Below are 18,289 nucleotides of genomic sequence, written 5' to 3' on the forward strand. Positions count from 1 at the left end.
AATAAAGAAAACATGAACAAAAGCACTAAATGCCCTATTCCCTTCCAAAATGGTTTAACAAAACATATTTATTATTGTTCTAAAATGCAATATAATGCAAGAGTAATTCAAGTTTTTAACATAAGTGTTTTTTCAGACTTTGATGGATTGCAGAGATGTATTCCAATACATAAAAAGCAAAAAAAACTGAACTGGCTAGAATAATGCCCTGGCAATGTTAGGGAGAGAAGAGTAGAACTACAGGTCATTCTCATAAAAGTGACTTACACAAAGTTAGGTTGATTCAAACAGATGTGCGGAACTGTCTTTGTCCTGCACAACCTGGATAATCCTAAACAGGTGAGTTTAGCATTCAAGCAGGACCAGCAGGGGAGCCCCGTCCTGTTCATGCAGGGCCCCACATGATCCACCACAGCGTGTGTAGAAAAAAGAAAGACACCTTTAGAGGTAACTGTTTCATAACTCTTGTTATCATCAGATAAATCACAATGATAAATTGTCTTTCTCACCTGTTGTCTCTCTTTTTGTTAACTACTCTGACTGGAAAATGAAACGCTTGTGTAAACATACTTGGATAAACCAAGTGCCTGTTTTTACCAAACATAATAGATTAGTAGACTGGATTTACTCCAGACTCCATCTTTCCCTGGACAATAAAGTGCATGCACAAAGAATGGAGGAAATGGAGTTAAGTATTGAATATATGGCAACACTTGCACATTTTCAGGAAATAATTATATGTAATATAATAGGTAGAAATCAATTTAAAAAGAATCAAATACCTTTAAATCCATTGTATATTAAAAACCTGCTGTGATTTAATAAACAAATTTCAAAGCTGTACACCTTTAACAAATATGTGCATGCAAAATAATTGCACAAATATATTTGTTTTGGTCTAGTGGTGGCCTCAGTGAGTCCAGATGGACTTTTCACTTTCTTCTGCCAATGTCCTCGTCCACTTAGACTGTCTTAGTTTAGAAAATCCAAATCTCCTGGTTATTTCCTGCCTCTTTGGCCTCAGTTATTGCTACATAGTTACTTTCTACGGCTGTCACTGTGGATAACATTTCATGTAGAACAAAGTAGGTCTTATTTTGAGAGGCTTGAATCAGGTTGTGGTTTTCTTAAAACAGCAGGTCATCATCATTTGTATGTTTGTCTCCATAGGCCTGGTCTTCTTTTTGTAATGGATCTAATGGTCATTTAATAGGGATGTAACGATTAATCGTAAGGCAGTTAAAAATCGATTGTATCACGGTTGATATCGACTTTTTGAAAATTGAATCGCAGTACTTTTTTTAACCAGCAGAGTTATCCACAAGTGTAGGCGGCGGGCGGAGTCTGATAATACTTTCTTTCTGGCCGCTTTCTACTCTTAAATATGTTAATAAATTATTCATTGCCCCTTTAGCACCGAAAGAATATCTGTAATATTACTTGAATATATGTAAAAGTCACGTTTTTCTATTAGCTCTGTCTACTAGCATAGCTTCTCTTCTTCACTGCAAGATATCTGCATGCCAACCGACCACTGTGTTACCAGCGCCCTCTGCTGGTCCAAACAAATATGACGTAAATCAGTGTAATCACGGTTTTTTTTTTTTTTTTTAAAGTCCAATTGTTAAGGCACAAAATACATTTTCAGTTGCACTTTTAAAAGAAAAAGAACTATTATGCAGTTTTGCATTGTTTATTATAGAACCAGAATTTAAATTAATAGGCTTCATTTTCATTTCTATTATTCCTTTATTTATTTCATTCAAGATTTATTTTTAGTTAAATTACATTGTTTTGAATAGTTCATCAAGGAATTCTTTTGACAATGAAATATAAAAGGAAAATAATACAGTATTGTCTACAGTCCCATTTTGTAAAATAAATCGTGAGAGAATCGTATCGTGAACCCAGTATCGTGAATCGAATCGTATCGGGAGTTGAGTGAATCGTTACATCCCTATCATTTAATGAAACTGTGTGTATATGTGCACCATGCAGACGTCAATTGGAGTAGCCAGGCCTTGTGATGTGTTTTCACTTTTGTACAAACCTGTATTTTAAATGGTGTAATTCAGCCCCTGGCCTAAGAGGCAGTAACTTGTCACTTTTCGATTCACTCTTCCAAACACATGGAGAAAGGAGGTAAATCCAATCCGGTTTTGATTTAGAGTGGTAAATCATCGTTAGAAGAAGAAGAAACCCTGCCTTTGGTATTCAAGGATGGCAATTCAGTGTTGAGCTGTCTTTTTAAATTTAGAGTCTTCTTTAAGGTTGCCAGCATTAGAGATTTACTACATTTATACCTGACTTGGCAAAAGTTTGCACGAGAGTGCAATTTGAGTTGGCAGTGTCTCACAGAGACTGATATAATATAGTCTGGAAGATTTTTATGATGGCCATGTTTCTTAGCTGTGATGACTAAACATTAGTCTTCAATTCACCTGTTCACACACTGATTTCAGAGTACAATTTATTCAAAATCTTTTAAGAACTGAGTTTTTGAGAGATTAAATCTGTTTACGTGTGCAGTTGAAGTGTTATTATTCATTCTTGAAACTTGAATGTGTACTGGATGACCATAATTCTTTGAATTGTATTTCAATATTAAGCTCATTGCAAAACTAAATGTTGGTATTATGTTGTTTTTTTCTTCTTTGTCTGCACATTCTGTCGGAGGTCAACACTAAGACAGCAATGCATGTTTTGTTATTGCAATTAAATAAATTAGTTTGTTTTATTGCATAGTTGTGACCATCACCAAACAAGAAGCGATGATAATATTCTTCATTTTTCACTCATGCTGTAGGATCAGGGTTCTGTTGTTTTAAAATGTGACCTAACTTAGTCCTTAAAGCTGCTGAACCGCATAACACACATTTTTTGAAAATGTATGCCACCCAAAAGTAGTTTTCACAAATCCTCTGATAGGGATTTACTCACAAACAAATGTCGAAGATAGTTCGAAAGTTAGTGTCAACGGGTTGTTGACAAATAGTCATGTTACTTGGGAAAGTTTCACGCATTGCATTGTGGTATTTGGAGTCCTGCAGAAGCATGCAAATGCAGCGTTAACAAGATTTTTTTTACTTCATTCGTACCTTGATTTCATGCGTTTTTTTTTTGTCAGACAAGGCCCTGATTAGTTTGACGTCATTTTTGGTTTACTATGTTTATTGTGTTCCCCTTGATATGTGGTCACTCTGATTTCGGCCGTAATCTAGTTATTCCATGGGAGCCACAATATCAACATCCACCGATTTTGTGTCAACAACTTTCAATCCGTGAAAAACTGCTGAAAGGAGAACGAGGGAGGGAGAACGTATCAACACCACTCGGAAAATCCAGCGGTAAAACCTGTTCTGAAATTAACCACAAAAGATAACATTTACTCATCTCAGAGACATTTCCTAAACATGTCATGTGAACTTGTTAAAAAAAAATGTCAAGCTCCTGGAACATCTAAAGAAGGTACACAATAATAAACGGGTCTTGCCAAACCCAGATGGATTACTGGTGCCAAGTTTAAAGTTACCAAAGGTTCATCAAGTTCAGTGATGCTGCTCAGTGTTAGAGCCTAAGATGGAAGAAGTTAAGTTGCTTTTTGTGAAAAACTTAGAGCATGATTTGTTTTCCTTTGCACACACTGAGGTATCGTAAGCCCATAAACACTTCTGACCTGGATCATTCAATCTCTCTGACATACTGATCTCTAAAAAGCACTGAGGATCTAGGCCTTTTCAAGTTTGGTAAGCATTCTCAGTCTCCCTATGTAGTGTAGGAGAAACAAATTAAAACTCTTTTCTATTGATGCTTATTTCTGACCATGTGGTAATGTTGGTTTTTCTTCTCCTTTCAAAGTAAAACTATGTAATTTAAGTAAAGTGAAACACATATTTGTTAGGATGTTAAAATAAATATTCCTTTGCCAACCTTTATTCATGCATTCTAGTTGATTGTTGATGGTCAGTATACAGTATTTATGTTGAAAACTATAAAATGCCTTTCCTTTCCATCTAAGTCAAGTTTAGGGTTATGTATGGCTATAAAAGTGCTTTGGAAAGTCTGTCATGTCTGCAACTGTTGTATCAAGCATGCATTGGCTGCTGCTGCCGAGCACCTGGCTCACCCTCACTGGCTTCCTAACGGGGACCGACAAGTTTGTTTCATGCAAGTCCAGGAGGGGAATACAATGTACAATGAGTTGTACATTACGCAGAGTTAGACCGTCATTATTAGAATCTCTTAAAGATGAGCTGAATAAAAAAGTTTTCCAGGGAAAAAATGTATTTTTACGGTGATTTTAGGAGGTATGAACAAGTTTGTGGTGAATTCTGGAAAAATGAACTGCAAGTCATGTTATAAGACAGCACATGTGTGGTGTGTCTACAGTGCAAAAAGGATGTGGTTCGATTGACAGACAAACAAGCCTTCAAAAAGCAGTGAGACAAGCTTGAGAAAAGAAGGAGAGGAGTTACATCATTTATGCATTAACTACCCGTGCACACACACACACACACTTGAGTGCATGCTTGCATTTTTCTGCTTCAGACAGCATGCTTCCATATGCAACGTGCGCACAAATGCGTCCCTGCATTTTTTATGCCTTTGGGTTTTGTGCTCGTGCGTACATTTTGCACTCTTCAAAACACCCGTCTTTGATGTGCCCTCACCGGGCTGAAAGGGTAACATGAGAACTCCGGATTGACAATGCTGCCCTCACCTGTGTCCTTTGATGATAGGACAGGGGCTAAGTAGACCAAACCATGGATCTCTCTGTCATGAAATACGCTCACAATCATGCACACACACAGAGATATTCTCCATGTCTCCGTGACCTTTTATTGTGGTGAGTGCACAGCTCAAACCAGTCCAGCCGCCTTTGTTGGCCGCTGCTCGGCTGCACTCCTGTTACAAAGGTGGATGGATGGGTGTCGTGAAGAGGTGAAGGCAGCTCCCTCCTGCCTCCATCGCTCAGCCATTACTGTAGGAGCCACTGAGACTGGTTGAGGATGCATTGCTTTAATGCACCACTTTACACTCCTGGACTCATGCTGTATGTTCGGTTTCTGCTGTTGTTATTCCAATGTAACAGTTTTATGTTTGTATTCATGGGATCAAGGAATATTATCACAATTGATGACAACTTTGTATCGTAAAAATAAATTCAGATTACAATGGCCTAATATTTATTTAGAATCAGTATGTACAAACCACTTTATTCCATGCATGAAAATATTGGAGGGTGATTTATTTCTTTAAAATTTTATAAAGAAATAATACAATAAATATCAGTTTTTACCTTTTTTCAAAAAAATATAAAGAACACAACCTTTAAATAAAATAGTTATATAACAACTGAACTGTACGTCAACTTCAAACCTTGGTCTATCAATGTGCTAATACATTTATTTTTAGAACATTAGCTCACAAGTGAACTGGATGCTCTTGGTGCTCAGTCATTATGAAGGTTTTACCCACAGGAGGGAGCAAAAGAGACATTTGTTGTTGAATACAACCGGGGTTGGGGTCAATTATCTATAGATTATATACTATCTATACTATAATGCAAGAAAGGTTTGCATGCGTGCGTGTGTGTATGTTTGTGGAACGAATATCTCCTCGGCGTGGTGTCTGTTTGACCTGAAACTTTGTCAAAGGCTTCCAAATACCACAAGTGTGTGCATCCGTTAACTTAGAGTAATTTGGTGTTGCAAAACGTTTAAAAATGTTCATTTTAATTTTAGGGTTACAGTTCCCTCTCCGTATTCAGCGCGTGTGTGTGTGAGAGAGAACCCACGGAGGAGATTGGAAGAGTGCCACACGGCAACCAGGAGCGAGTCTCACTCTCACACACACACACACACACACACACATCTCAAAAGACGTCCTCACCACACATAAGGTATTTATAATAATACAAAAATACTAAATGAGTAAAATAAAACAAAAACTAAACAATATTTATACTAAAAGTGCACAAAACGACAACAGAAATGAACAACAGAAAATACACCAAAAAAAAAATACAAAAATACACAAAATGACTCCAGAATCACACTACAATGGCAACAAAAAACAATAATTATACAAAAAATGCACAAAAAGACAACCGAAAGATACAAAAATACACATAATGACTCCAAAAAACACAAACTACAGAAAAATACACCAAACTAAAAAAATATAAAAACACATTTATCATGCGCATGTCCCATAGAATTAAACCTGGGAAATTGCACATGCTATTTTACTTTGCACCCGCAAATAAACCCTTTTATAACACATAACACCATAATTGACAACTCTACTTAAGCTCCCACTATATGAATACATACTTCCAACGGGCACTGGACTAGTTATTGTAATCGTTTAATTGATAATTAATTACAATTACGGCGTAATTGTAATTTTAAAGATCTGTTGCTGTCATATTTGTAATTAAATTGTAATTGAATTTAGATAATTCACTTTGTAATTGTAGTTGCCATGAAAATTCTAAAAACCACCCCGACCCTGGATACAACACACCTGATTATTCTTAACGGTACTTTCAGGGTGTGGTTTATTTTATTTAAAAGCCCAACAATTAACAGAGTTTGCAAAATAGCCCTGGCCTACATAACATCCATTTTCTCTGAAATACAGTTCAAAGCATTTATCGCTGTTTGATAAAGTATACATAAATAATGAATGAAATAATAGATAGTCATGCACAGTATTACCACATTTAACTGTAACAATTTTGGATTTTCTGGTTCTAAATGTTCCTGTATTTATATTAAAGTGACGTATTTGACAGCTGTTTAAAACATGGATTAACTGCAGTTGATAATCCTACCTCCCCAGAGCAGCGTGCGACCTCAGAAGTATAACAGTCGGACAGAGAGTGATGATTAAACAGCAGGATGAGGAGATCCCCTGTGGACAGGTGAACCAGATACTAGTACAGGTCAGTGCAAGGTCACAGAGCGCAGCAGAGAAATGTGTGTGAGTGTGTGTGGGTGAACACTTTCTAAATGTTCTGCTCTGTCTTTCATTCTCAACGTCTTCCTTTGGCTCCTGTGTCACACATAAACAGAACAACGAGGCAGAAGCATCCCATTGTTGCTTTAAACCTTCTTCCGTTCTGTGACATAACCGATGTGTGAAAGCGAATAGGTGCTGCACCTGTGGTTGGAATCGAGTGCTAGTTTTAATGTAAATTAATGGAAGGACTCTATCTACTCTTTTTTGTCATTTGTACTTGTTTAATAATCAAACGTCAAACCTTGGTAATGGTAAATTAAAAAGAGCTGTGAAATGAGCAAATAATTAATTTGCCTCAAACTGCCAAACAAGTGCATTAGTAAAATAATTCAGAAATACAACAGAGCTGTCTTATTACACTTACAGATTACTTCTCCTCCATCATGTATTTTCCTATCCACACGTTTTAATCTGTATCCTTGACTGTCTTTTTCTTCCTTTTGCACTTCATCAATTGTTCTTTGCTCCTGTCTTTTTTTTTTTTTTTTTTTTTTTGTCAGCCTCATTCTGTCTCAAATAACCCAGCCTGAACCAACAGACCTTTAATCCCAGGATCACATCTCCTCTAAGGGTGACAGAGCAGGATCAACCCCCTCCTACCTCCAGGAATCTGATGTTTAGATCTCATGTCTGGATCAGAGCACATAGAGGTTGAAGGGTGTGGAGGACAAGATAACGATCCTGACACGTGTCTTACATTGCCAGTGTAATTAGGAACAAAGCATTTTAATACATAGTGAAACAGCTGATACTGAGTGTGTTGTGTTCACAGCCTGGATCAATGAGGTACAAGGTGAACTAGACCTGTGGTCATGTTTCCTTTTTAGCCGGCGTGCTCATCTCGTCATCTCTCTGTAATGTTGGCAATGCGGTCATGGGTGTCAATACACTGAATTATGGTACAACAACAATGATGCTTAATAAGATAAATCAAGGCGGTGATTGGCTTATTAAGACGAAACGGTACAGTTTCAATCCATAGTGCATTGTGTTTAATAAAGGGTACCTGTAGTGGAAATATATTTAACATATCTAACTCACCACTGCCCTATTATTATTATTATTATTTAGTCTTGCACATATTATTCTTTATTTACTTATGTATATTTTTAGTTGATTGTTATTATTTAATATTTACATTGTACAGAGAGAGTAGGGTGCCAAAGTTAAATTCCTTGTGTGTTAACCATACCTGCATGGCCAATGAAGCTGATTCTGATTCTAAACATAAAATGCGTTATACAGTATCAGAATCAGAAAAAAACTTCACTAATCCTCGAGGGGTAATAAGAAAGGAAAAGAGAACTGTATTAAAAAAAATAAAGGTATACACACACACGCAGAGGTGAAAGTAACGAATTACAAGTACTCATGTTACTGTAATTGAGTTTCTTTTCTGAGTACTTAAGAGAAGTAAAGTAATTACGTTAGTTACATTTCTACACACAACTGTTACCGAGTAAATTACTATGTTTTGTTTTAAAGTGATCAACGGACATTGTGAAACTACAACAAATGAAATGACCAGACAACAATCAAATGCATCACATCATAGCCAACACATTAGATTAAACATAAATAATGTACAGTGCCAAAACAGCCTTAAATGGAAGTTTTTTTCACTGTTTTAGAGTTCATAAATGTAACTATACTTAGAGCCTGACAACTTTTATTATTTTGAATTGAATTCATTGGTGGTATTTTATTTAAAAAATTGTTGTAGATCTTGACAAACCTTTTATTTAATACAGATGCCTTTGTGGAAAACAAATTAAGTTCCAATTGTTTCAGATTTGGTCACTTCTACTTGAGTAGGTTATATCAGTACTCTTCACACCTCTGATTATATATGATCTTTTGATCAAGCTCAAAATCAGATTTCACTACAAGCTCCATGTAAACTCCTAAACTACTTTCTTTCCATCTGCCAGTTTTTTATTTTTCAGTTCTTGCCTTAACCTGCTTTGCAGTAGCTGAACATGGTTCAGATAAATGATTTGTTTTCTTGTGTTGTCGGTGACCAAAGTCAAACCAGTGAAATGTGTTACAGGAAGTGACATACCAGTATCAGTGACGTGCCGTGACCACTAGGGTTGGGTAGGCACGTTGCAAATCGAGACCACCAATGACATTTTCATATGTTTCTGCTGGCAAGTGTTAATTCAATTCAAATTAATTTTATTTGTATAAAGCAATTTCCAACAAAGTCATCTCAATGCGCTTATCAAAATATAAAATTCATAATAAGAAAGAAAAAACCCAACAAGATCCACATGAACAAGCATTTAGCCATCAAAAAAAAAAAAAATCAGCATTGTAAACACCGTAAAAGAAACATAAACAATTAGTTAATATAGCCTCCATACTCTCCCAACAAGATATATCTCATGACACGGCAGCACATCCACTGTTTGTGTTGGAAACACAGAAACACGGAGAAAAAGACAACAACAACAACTCGGAACAGCCTCAGTGAGGTGCATCCACAAAGCCAATCCTTCCTTTTGTTCCCTTCTCTGTAGAAAGTAACAACAATGTTCTGACCTTATCTTTGCTGAAGCTCTGGTAACTCAGGTGTTGGTCTCCCATCTTTTAAAAGCTGTCGTTTTTCCTCAAAAAAAAGTTTTTCTATCATCTCTGGCGATGTCATCCTGCCTGTAGTGTTATCCCGCCCACTAGCTAGAGAACGTTGCAGCAGCGGTCACATGGCATCTATTCACTAATGTACTGTGAACTTACGTATAGCATTTAGCATAGCGCGGTTACGTCCAAAGGCAGCTCTCTACGCTGCCTTTGGACATAAATGGTTGTCATCTTGGGGACCTGACTGCGCATGCGCAAACACGTAAAAACACGCAATGGGAACGGAGGCAGAGGAGCAACGTGCCTTCGGGAGGGGGCGTGGCCTTCCTCTGCCTTACAGCGGAGTGAGACTGTGCAGCTGTTCCAGGAAATAGCGCTGTTTAGTAATTTGGGCTATGAAACGCGCAAAATGCTGACACTTTCAAACTTAATTTATAATTATATCATAAGTAAAACAAATAATCAAGATCAATTCACCCTTGGGTAGGCACTGCTTACCTTGCCTACCCTGACGGCATGTCACTGACCAGTATCTCTCTATAGACCCTTTGATTGGTTGTAAACATTCTGACGTATTTTGTTGGGCAGGGCTTAGCCTGGAGGCAAACCACTATAGATATATATCAGTGACGTGCATTCAGGGTAGGCAAAGTAAGCAGTGCCTACCCAAGGGTGAATTGATATTTTGATTATTTGTTTTAATTATGATATAATTATAAATTATTTATTTTTCCATTTCCGATAGCCTACAGTATCTATAAGTTTGAAAGTGTCAGCATGGTGTTTTACGATGTTGATTTTGTTAGATTAACACTAGCCAGCAGAAACATATAGAATTGTCATTGGTGTTGACATTGGTGGTCTCAATTTGCAACGTCCTGCCTACCCAGCCCTAGTGCTCATGGGCACGTCACTGATTTATATATAAACACTAGATGACTTACCCACGCCGTTAGACAATGGGGAGCGACGGAGCAACGTGGCAGCCATCTGAACTCAGACACCCTGACTTGCTCAATTTTCAACCAACTTTCAAACGGCAAGCAGCAGTTTCATCATGTACAAGCGTCCTATGTATAATAAGGTTTGTAATAAGGCAAACCGATTGTAAATCCATCAATATTTCATTGAGTTAAGGGTAGTTTTGTTTAAATACCCTTAACTGCTCCCGTAGAGCACGTCAGATTGTCAGAACGTCAGTTGTCTAAAGTAAAATGGCCGCCGTTGAGCTACGCTGGCGAATCCCACTTGTGTCATCTAGTTTTCACCTCCAGGTCATTAAGGGGTCTATAGCCATGCGCCACAAACTTTATTCACTGGAACACTTTTTTTTTAATACGTCATAGCTTTCTCTAATTGCCTTGACAAGTAAAAGGTAATAGTTAATAAATGGCCCTGTAATGCTCCACCCCAACCCTGACCTTACTGCACCAACAGCTGCTGTTAATCAGGAAACTGTTAGAGCTGCCATGGGCCACAAAGGAGGGCAGCAGGCAGCCAAAGCCCTCTAAGACTGAGGGGTTGACTGGTAGCATTGTTACATGACAAGATAACACAAAGCACATCTGTTCAGTCTCAACACTCTACTTATCAAGACCTACAATTATTTTAGATTGTTTAGAGTTTCCTCTTCAAAATATATAAGTGGAATAACAAAACTGCAAAAATTTAGGGAAGTGGTTCCTTATTAACAGAGAGAAATACGAGTCAATCTCCTAACCACTAATAGGTGGTAAAAGTGAGAATGTTAGGATGTGGTTTTCTTTTATTGTAGGCTCATAAAATAACAGCCTGACTCCTATTTCCTATGATGGCATTGTTGTTAAACTTCCTCACAATAGGTGTCTGTTCGCTGTCAAAACCTATAGATATTTGTCATCTGGTTATTATATTCACATTATCCTGCTATTAATGAGGTATCAAGAAGTATTGAGTGTCACATTCAGGCTGAACATCTGAATCCTGAGGGGTTTTTTTTCCAGTAGCTCTGTGTCATGACAAGATAAAACGTTGCACATCTGCTCAACGTCAGCCGTACACCGCGGCAGCAGGCTGGACAGATGAAGTAGTCGGAGGGAGTGTGTGGCACTGCAGGGTGATTTAAACTCATGAGCTGCTGGCTCTGCTTTTCCTCTTTTGGAATAGGGGGTGGGAGGCTAGAAGACAGAAGATTTAAGGCATTGCTTTGTACTGTATCAGATTTAGTGCTTGCATGTATGCGTAGCTATGTTTTTGCAAAAGGTAGTAATCGAAAAAAATGGAAAGGCCCTATTTATTGGATGATTCTATCCAGGGTTGGAGTCAACTAGATTTTTCAGTTACAAGTACGTTTCCAGTTACCCATGTTCAATTACAATTCAATTATGATTACGGTGACCAGTATTTTTTCCAATTACAATGAAATTACAATTAATTTGGATCCTCAGAAAGTCAATTACAATTATGTTCTTAATTACTGAAGTTTATTTAAAATTATTGATCCTGAAATAAATTACCTAATGAAAGTTAACCTTTCTCTTGTGTTTGCGTCTCTTATGCTAACAGGTCCTAAATCTACTGTAAAATACACCTTGTTACCTTGTTAGGCTTCCTAATCAATGAAAATATAGGTTTTAATATTTTTGTTGTGGTCGTCTGAGCCTTTTCTTGTGTCAGTGTACTCATTTTTAATAGTATAATGTAGTAATACAGTATATATAAATATTATATATTTTAATAATTGTTAACTACATATGTGTAGAACTATACATAACTGGAACATGGTTCCCCAGTTTAGCGTTTAATTATTATTGACAATTTTTATAGAATTTTCATTGCAATTGAAATGACAAAGTCAGTTATCTAAACTCAATTACAATTTAATTACGATTACGACAGCGACAGATTTTTGAAATTACAATTACAATTATAATGGAGGATGAAACAGTAAACCTAATACCACCGATACATATTCAGTTTTGATTTGGGTTGTAGCCCTGAGGGTGCCAACAGGTTGCTGGTTAAAATCCAGTAGTACTCATAAGCTTTGTGTGAGTGCATTTGTGCGTCAGTGTTTATATCCACTATATATGTGTTACTTGGGGTTATAACTTTGGTCAGGACAGTTTTATAAAGTGCGGGGTGGCCTGCAAAGCAGCAGTAAATCAGTTTTATTTGCTGTGGGGTGGGGGTCAAGTCTCCTCAACATCACCCCCACCCCCCCGGACCCTGACACCACAGGAATGGACAAGCTGGTGTTTGCTATTGCAGCTGTGTCGCTGTAAGCTAGTTGTTAAGGGAAGTTACTGGCCTTCATGGAGAAAGTTCACCTGAGGAAAAAAGACCAAGACCTCGTTCTGTTATCGATAATAAACTGTGATAGTCAGTGACGTGCCGTGACCACTAGGGCTGGGTAGGCACGTTGCAAATCGAGACCACCAATGACAATTACATATGTTTCTGCTGTCAAGTGTTAATTCAATTCAAATCAATTTTATTTGTATAAAGCAATTTCCAACAAAGTCATCTCAATGCGCTTATCAAAATATAAAATTCATAATAAGAAAGAAAAAAACCCAATAAGATCCACATGAACAAGTATTTAGCCATCTAACAAAATCAACATCGTACAACACCATTAAAGAAACATAAACAATTATTTAATATAGCCTCCATACTCTCCAACAAGATACTGTATATCTCATGACACGGCAGCACATCTGTTGTTTGTGTTGGAAACACAGAAACACGGAAAAAATGACAACTCAGAACAGCCTCAGTGAGGAGCATCCACAAAGTCAATCCTTCCTTTTGTTCCATTCACTGTGAAAAGTATGAAACATGTTCTGACCTTACCTTTGCTGAAGCTCTGGTAACTCAGGTGTTGGTCTCCATCTTTTAAAAGCTGTCGTTTTTCCTCAAAACAAAGTTTCTCTATCATCTCTAGCGCTGTCATCCACACTGTAGTGTTATCCCGCCCACTAGCTAGAGAATGTAGCAGCAGCGGTCACGTGTCATCTATTCACTAATGTGCTGTGAACTTACGTATAGCATTTAGCATAGCGCAGTTACGTCCAAAGGCAGCTCTCTACGCTGCCTTTACGCGTAAATTGATGTCATATTGGGGACCGGACTGCGCATGCGCAAACACGTAAAATCACGCAATATAACGGAGGCAGAGGAGCGACGTGCCTTTGGGAGGGGGCGTGGCCTCCCTCTGCCTTACAGCGGAGTGAAAAAAAAAAAAAAAAGACTGTGCAGCTGTTCCAGGAAATAGCGCTGTTTAGTAATTTGGGCTATGAAACGCACAAAATGCGAACACTTTCAAACTTATAGGTACTGTAGGCTATTGGAAATGGAAAAATAAATAATTTATAATTAAAAAAAATAAAATAAAATTATAATTAAATAATCAAAATATCAATTCACCCTTGGGTACCTTGCCTACCCTGATGGCACGTCACTGGTGATAGTTTAAAATGTGTTTTGTATCCCACTTCTTATATTGTGTCACATCTGGAAGTGCATTATATATCATATCAATTATTAAATTTGTTGCTGTCTTTCCTTTAAGTGATATGCAACCTGTCACATGAATACACTTTAGATCAGTAGTCCTGATCTAAAGTGTCCTGATTTATTGATTTTGTTTTAATTATTAGTTTTTTTTAAATGTATGTTTTGATAATTTTGTTTTGAAAATTTTCACTTCCACTTCTGCGCTGCATCTCTTTCATTTGTTTACATTTGTTGGACCCAGGGGTGGCATCGTCCCGGTGGGCCAGTCTGGTCCGCTACATTTTTTTTTTCTTTTTTTTTTTTTTTACAAGCGAGTGGAAGCAGACATTGGCCAAAAGTGTCAAAAACATGGCAAGAAACGAGTAAAAATTAACTAAAATGGGCAGTCAAGAGTGGCCAAAATTTGGCAAATAAGAGGAACCAGGTGGTATGTTAAGACAAAGGATAGCTTAAATGGGCAAATGTTGGCAAACAATAGTGAAAAAGGGCAAAATGTGGAACAAAAAGAGGCTAAATGTAGGGAAAAAATGAAACAAGTGGTATTTATTGGGCAAAAGGTAGCTTATTGGGTTGAAAAGTGGATAAAAGTGTCAAAAAAAAACTTGCAAAAATGGACAAAAAATAGGAAAACAATTATATTTATTGTAAAACGGTAGCTGAAGTCTGAAAAAACTTTTGAAAAGGGGCAAAAAAGGGACAAAAAAAAGATAAAATGGCGATAAAGTTTCTCCCTTTAAGGTTTCAGGGAGAACAATATTTAAAATTAAGACATAAAGAGCCACATGTTGAGCATCACTGACTTAATAACAGCTTCTACATGGTGTCACTGATAATGTATAGTGGGCTGGTCTGGACAGAAAATGCCAGGGCTTAATTCTGGTCCCAGTTGGACCCAGTGTCAAAGCAAGGACCTCTGCAGAGTGTATTTACTGCACAGGAGTCACATGCTCATGCCTCCATGGGACCTATGTGCAACACCCCCGCTCCTCATAAAAAGGAAAATACAGTATTAACTGCATGCTGCAGTGTCAAAGTAAACACATATACTAAGGCACTATCACATTTGACCTGCTTTTGTCAAATGCTATACATAGCATCTCTATTTGTCTTGTTGAGGATGATGAAGAAAATCACATTTCACACCGGAGTAGAAGATCCCTCACGGCGTCCATCTCCTTGACATTTCTTAAGCCATTACAAATTAATGCAGAATAATTACGACATGCCTTGTATGGAACTTTAAATATACATTCTCAGCAGGGGGTAAAGAAAAATGAATCATTGACGTAGGTTGCAAGAGATAAAGTTAATGAATAAAGTCAGTTAATCAAGTTCTAAAAAAGCACTCATGTGGTTAATGGAAGTCACAGTTAAAATCATTTGTAATCTCTTAGTTGATGCTCTGTGATGTGAAGACATACCCATTTAAACACACTATATACATGTAATGATGTACAGAAGTAATCAGGCCCCCTGCGGGGACAGGCAGATAATGAGGCAGATTGGACTTCAGTGGCTTATAACCACTGAATGATTTTTACTGCATCTCTTCTTAGAGTCATGTACAGTAGCTCAAGAAAACGCCATCATAAACTTTTGCATAACATAAACTCTTTTTTTTTTTATATCAAAATCGGCTTTCCATTCCCATAGGACCACAGACTCACACACCTATGCACCTGTGCGTGTGTGTGTGCTATATGGGATGCATTGATATTTAGAAGAACCAAGGCTCATGTGTTCTTATTGTGTGTATTTACAAACTGGAACACGACCATATGTCCGGAAGGGTTCCAAGATACTTCAGCATACGACGTAGGTGAGTTTTGAAACGGCTTTCATTGCAACTCGAGACACACACGCGCACACACTCACACACATACACACACAGGCTGTCTGATCTCTCTTCCAGCAGCTCCCCTCCAAGAAAATACATAGCAGGTGTGATTGATCACAATGCTCTACACCTGTGATTAATCGACAACTGTCCCTCCCCTGAATCACATCCCACACACAGCCCTTCTCCACCATGCTAACCACCCACCACACAAACATTAATACGTCCCATATCGGGTTGATGAATAGTAACTCAATCTTTATTTTAGTCAATTATGTGTAAATTAGTTAGTAAATTAAAATATTGATGCCAGTTAGTTGACTAATATATATATATATATATATATATATATATATATAGAGAGAGAGAGAGAGAGAGGCAAAGAGAGAAAGAATATATAACTATAATTATGAATAATAGATAATAAATAATCCTTATGACAAAATTTTGACTAAAACTAAATTGCATTTTGCATTGTCAAAAGTCTATGACTAATTTAAATTTGCTGTCAAAATTAACACTGCAATGAGTTGCAAACTACATATGAGGCAACCAAAAATAATTTTTAACTGTGTACATTTAGAATACATTGATCCTAAACAACACTTTAATAGAAAAAAAACATTATGTAGCAAAAAAAAAAGATTGGGTCTCTCAAGCAGCAGTGGTGCAGTATCGGTGAGTATAAGAAAATCATCTTTAATACAACTTTTGATATTTAACTTTATTAAAATGATGCAGTGATTATTAGTTTTTGTAAATTGTCTAGCTGTGTAAGCAGAGAGCTTTAAAAAAAAAGTGTATAAAACACTTAGAATTGGTGCAAAACTGGCAACCGCCATATGTCGTAATAGCCTCCTGGTTAATGATGTATGGAGAGCCTTTGGTCACAATTCAGAGTCTTAAGCCACCATTACACTTCTGCAGCTTCTGTACTGAATAAAATTAAATTTGACAACTATTGTGAATATGTAGTCAATAATATTTTTGATCTGTGGTTTCTCTGTTCGTTTCTCAGGATAAAAATCAGTGAACGCTCCAAGCTGTTTTAAAAACATTACAGCATGAACCTTGGTTTTCTTTCATGATCACATGGTCCGTCTTTTCTTGTGCAGGTGGTTTTATTCAGCATGCTTTAAAATACAATTATGTCTACATGAGTTACTTTGTGCATGAGTTACATGGATTCTGAATATTTCAAATTACTTCAAAAAAAACCAACCCATGAGCAAACATCTATTATTCCCAAATAAAGTGTATCAAACAATGAATACATGGTAATATTCTTCAGGCAATGGCAGTGCCCAATGTTGGTATCAGTAAATCTGAACAAGTGTTGAAAGTTAAAGTTTTCATGCTCGATTAGTTTTTCCGTATGGGCATTATTATCTTATCGAGCTTCTTATCACTAGCTGTTGGTATGCGTAGCAGGAACATTATAGTCACACTCAAATTAACCTCCTATCAGGCACGAACACATTTCCATTCTAACCTTTGTGTGCGGAAAAAGTGAGGCAGGAAAAAATTATAATCTTCCATTTCAATATAATTTTTATTGGTAAATATGATGGTTTTTGCCCCGAGGCGGGTCTCTCATTTCAGCCTGCTGCAGAACGCCAAAGCCCAGGGTAATACAAACCATGAAACCATGTGCCATTAAACTGGACTCAAAACCCTGGCATGGCACCAGGCGTCCATTATTATCTAGTTTTAATTTGGCAAATGCTTTGCAGATGTTTCACATACCTTGTGCATTTGAGAGACAATGTGAGAAAAAAGGTGGTGGTACCTACCATGTGCTGAGCCCCCCCCCCCCCCCCCCCCCCCCGGGCTGCGGCAGCGTAATGTGTTTTAGTTTATTTTCAGGTGCATGCTGGTCTAAAATTCTTCTGCCATCTGCGGCCATGTGAGATAGCATTTGCATTGATAAAAGTAAGCCGGTGGGAATCATTCCGTCTTTTCTCATTTATCTTCCTTTATTGTTTGGAAAATGCTGCCACCAATGATCAAAAAGTGTTTTTTTTGCCATATGGTTATAAAAATCTGATACACATTGTTTAAAAAGTCGGTCTTGTAAATTCTGCTGCATATACCATCCATTTATTTGTCCTGATAAGACTCAATCAACACTTTCACACTGTTTGAAATCGTGAGTCAGAGAAGTGGACCATCATAACTAGGACCACATCAGCGCTGCATATTACGTGTCAGGCCACAACAGTCCAACCCACAGCTTCCCATACACACAGGAGCTGAACAATGCTTCTGTAATGGTTGTTGTTTGAAGTCTCTAATTAGTTTTTAATGCTACAGGGTGAGGTACGACACGTGTGGTTTTATGGTTAT

This window comes from Gouania willdenowi, chromosome 16, assembly GCF_900634775.1.
Source record: "Gouania willdenowi chromosome 16, fGouWil2.1, whole genome shotgun sequence".
Classification (NCBI taxonomy): Eukaryota; Metazoa; Chordata; class Actinopteri; order Blenniiformes; family Gobiesocidae; genus Gouania; species Gouania willdenowi.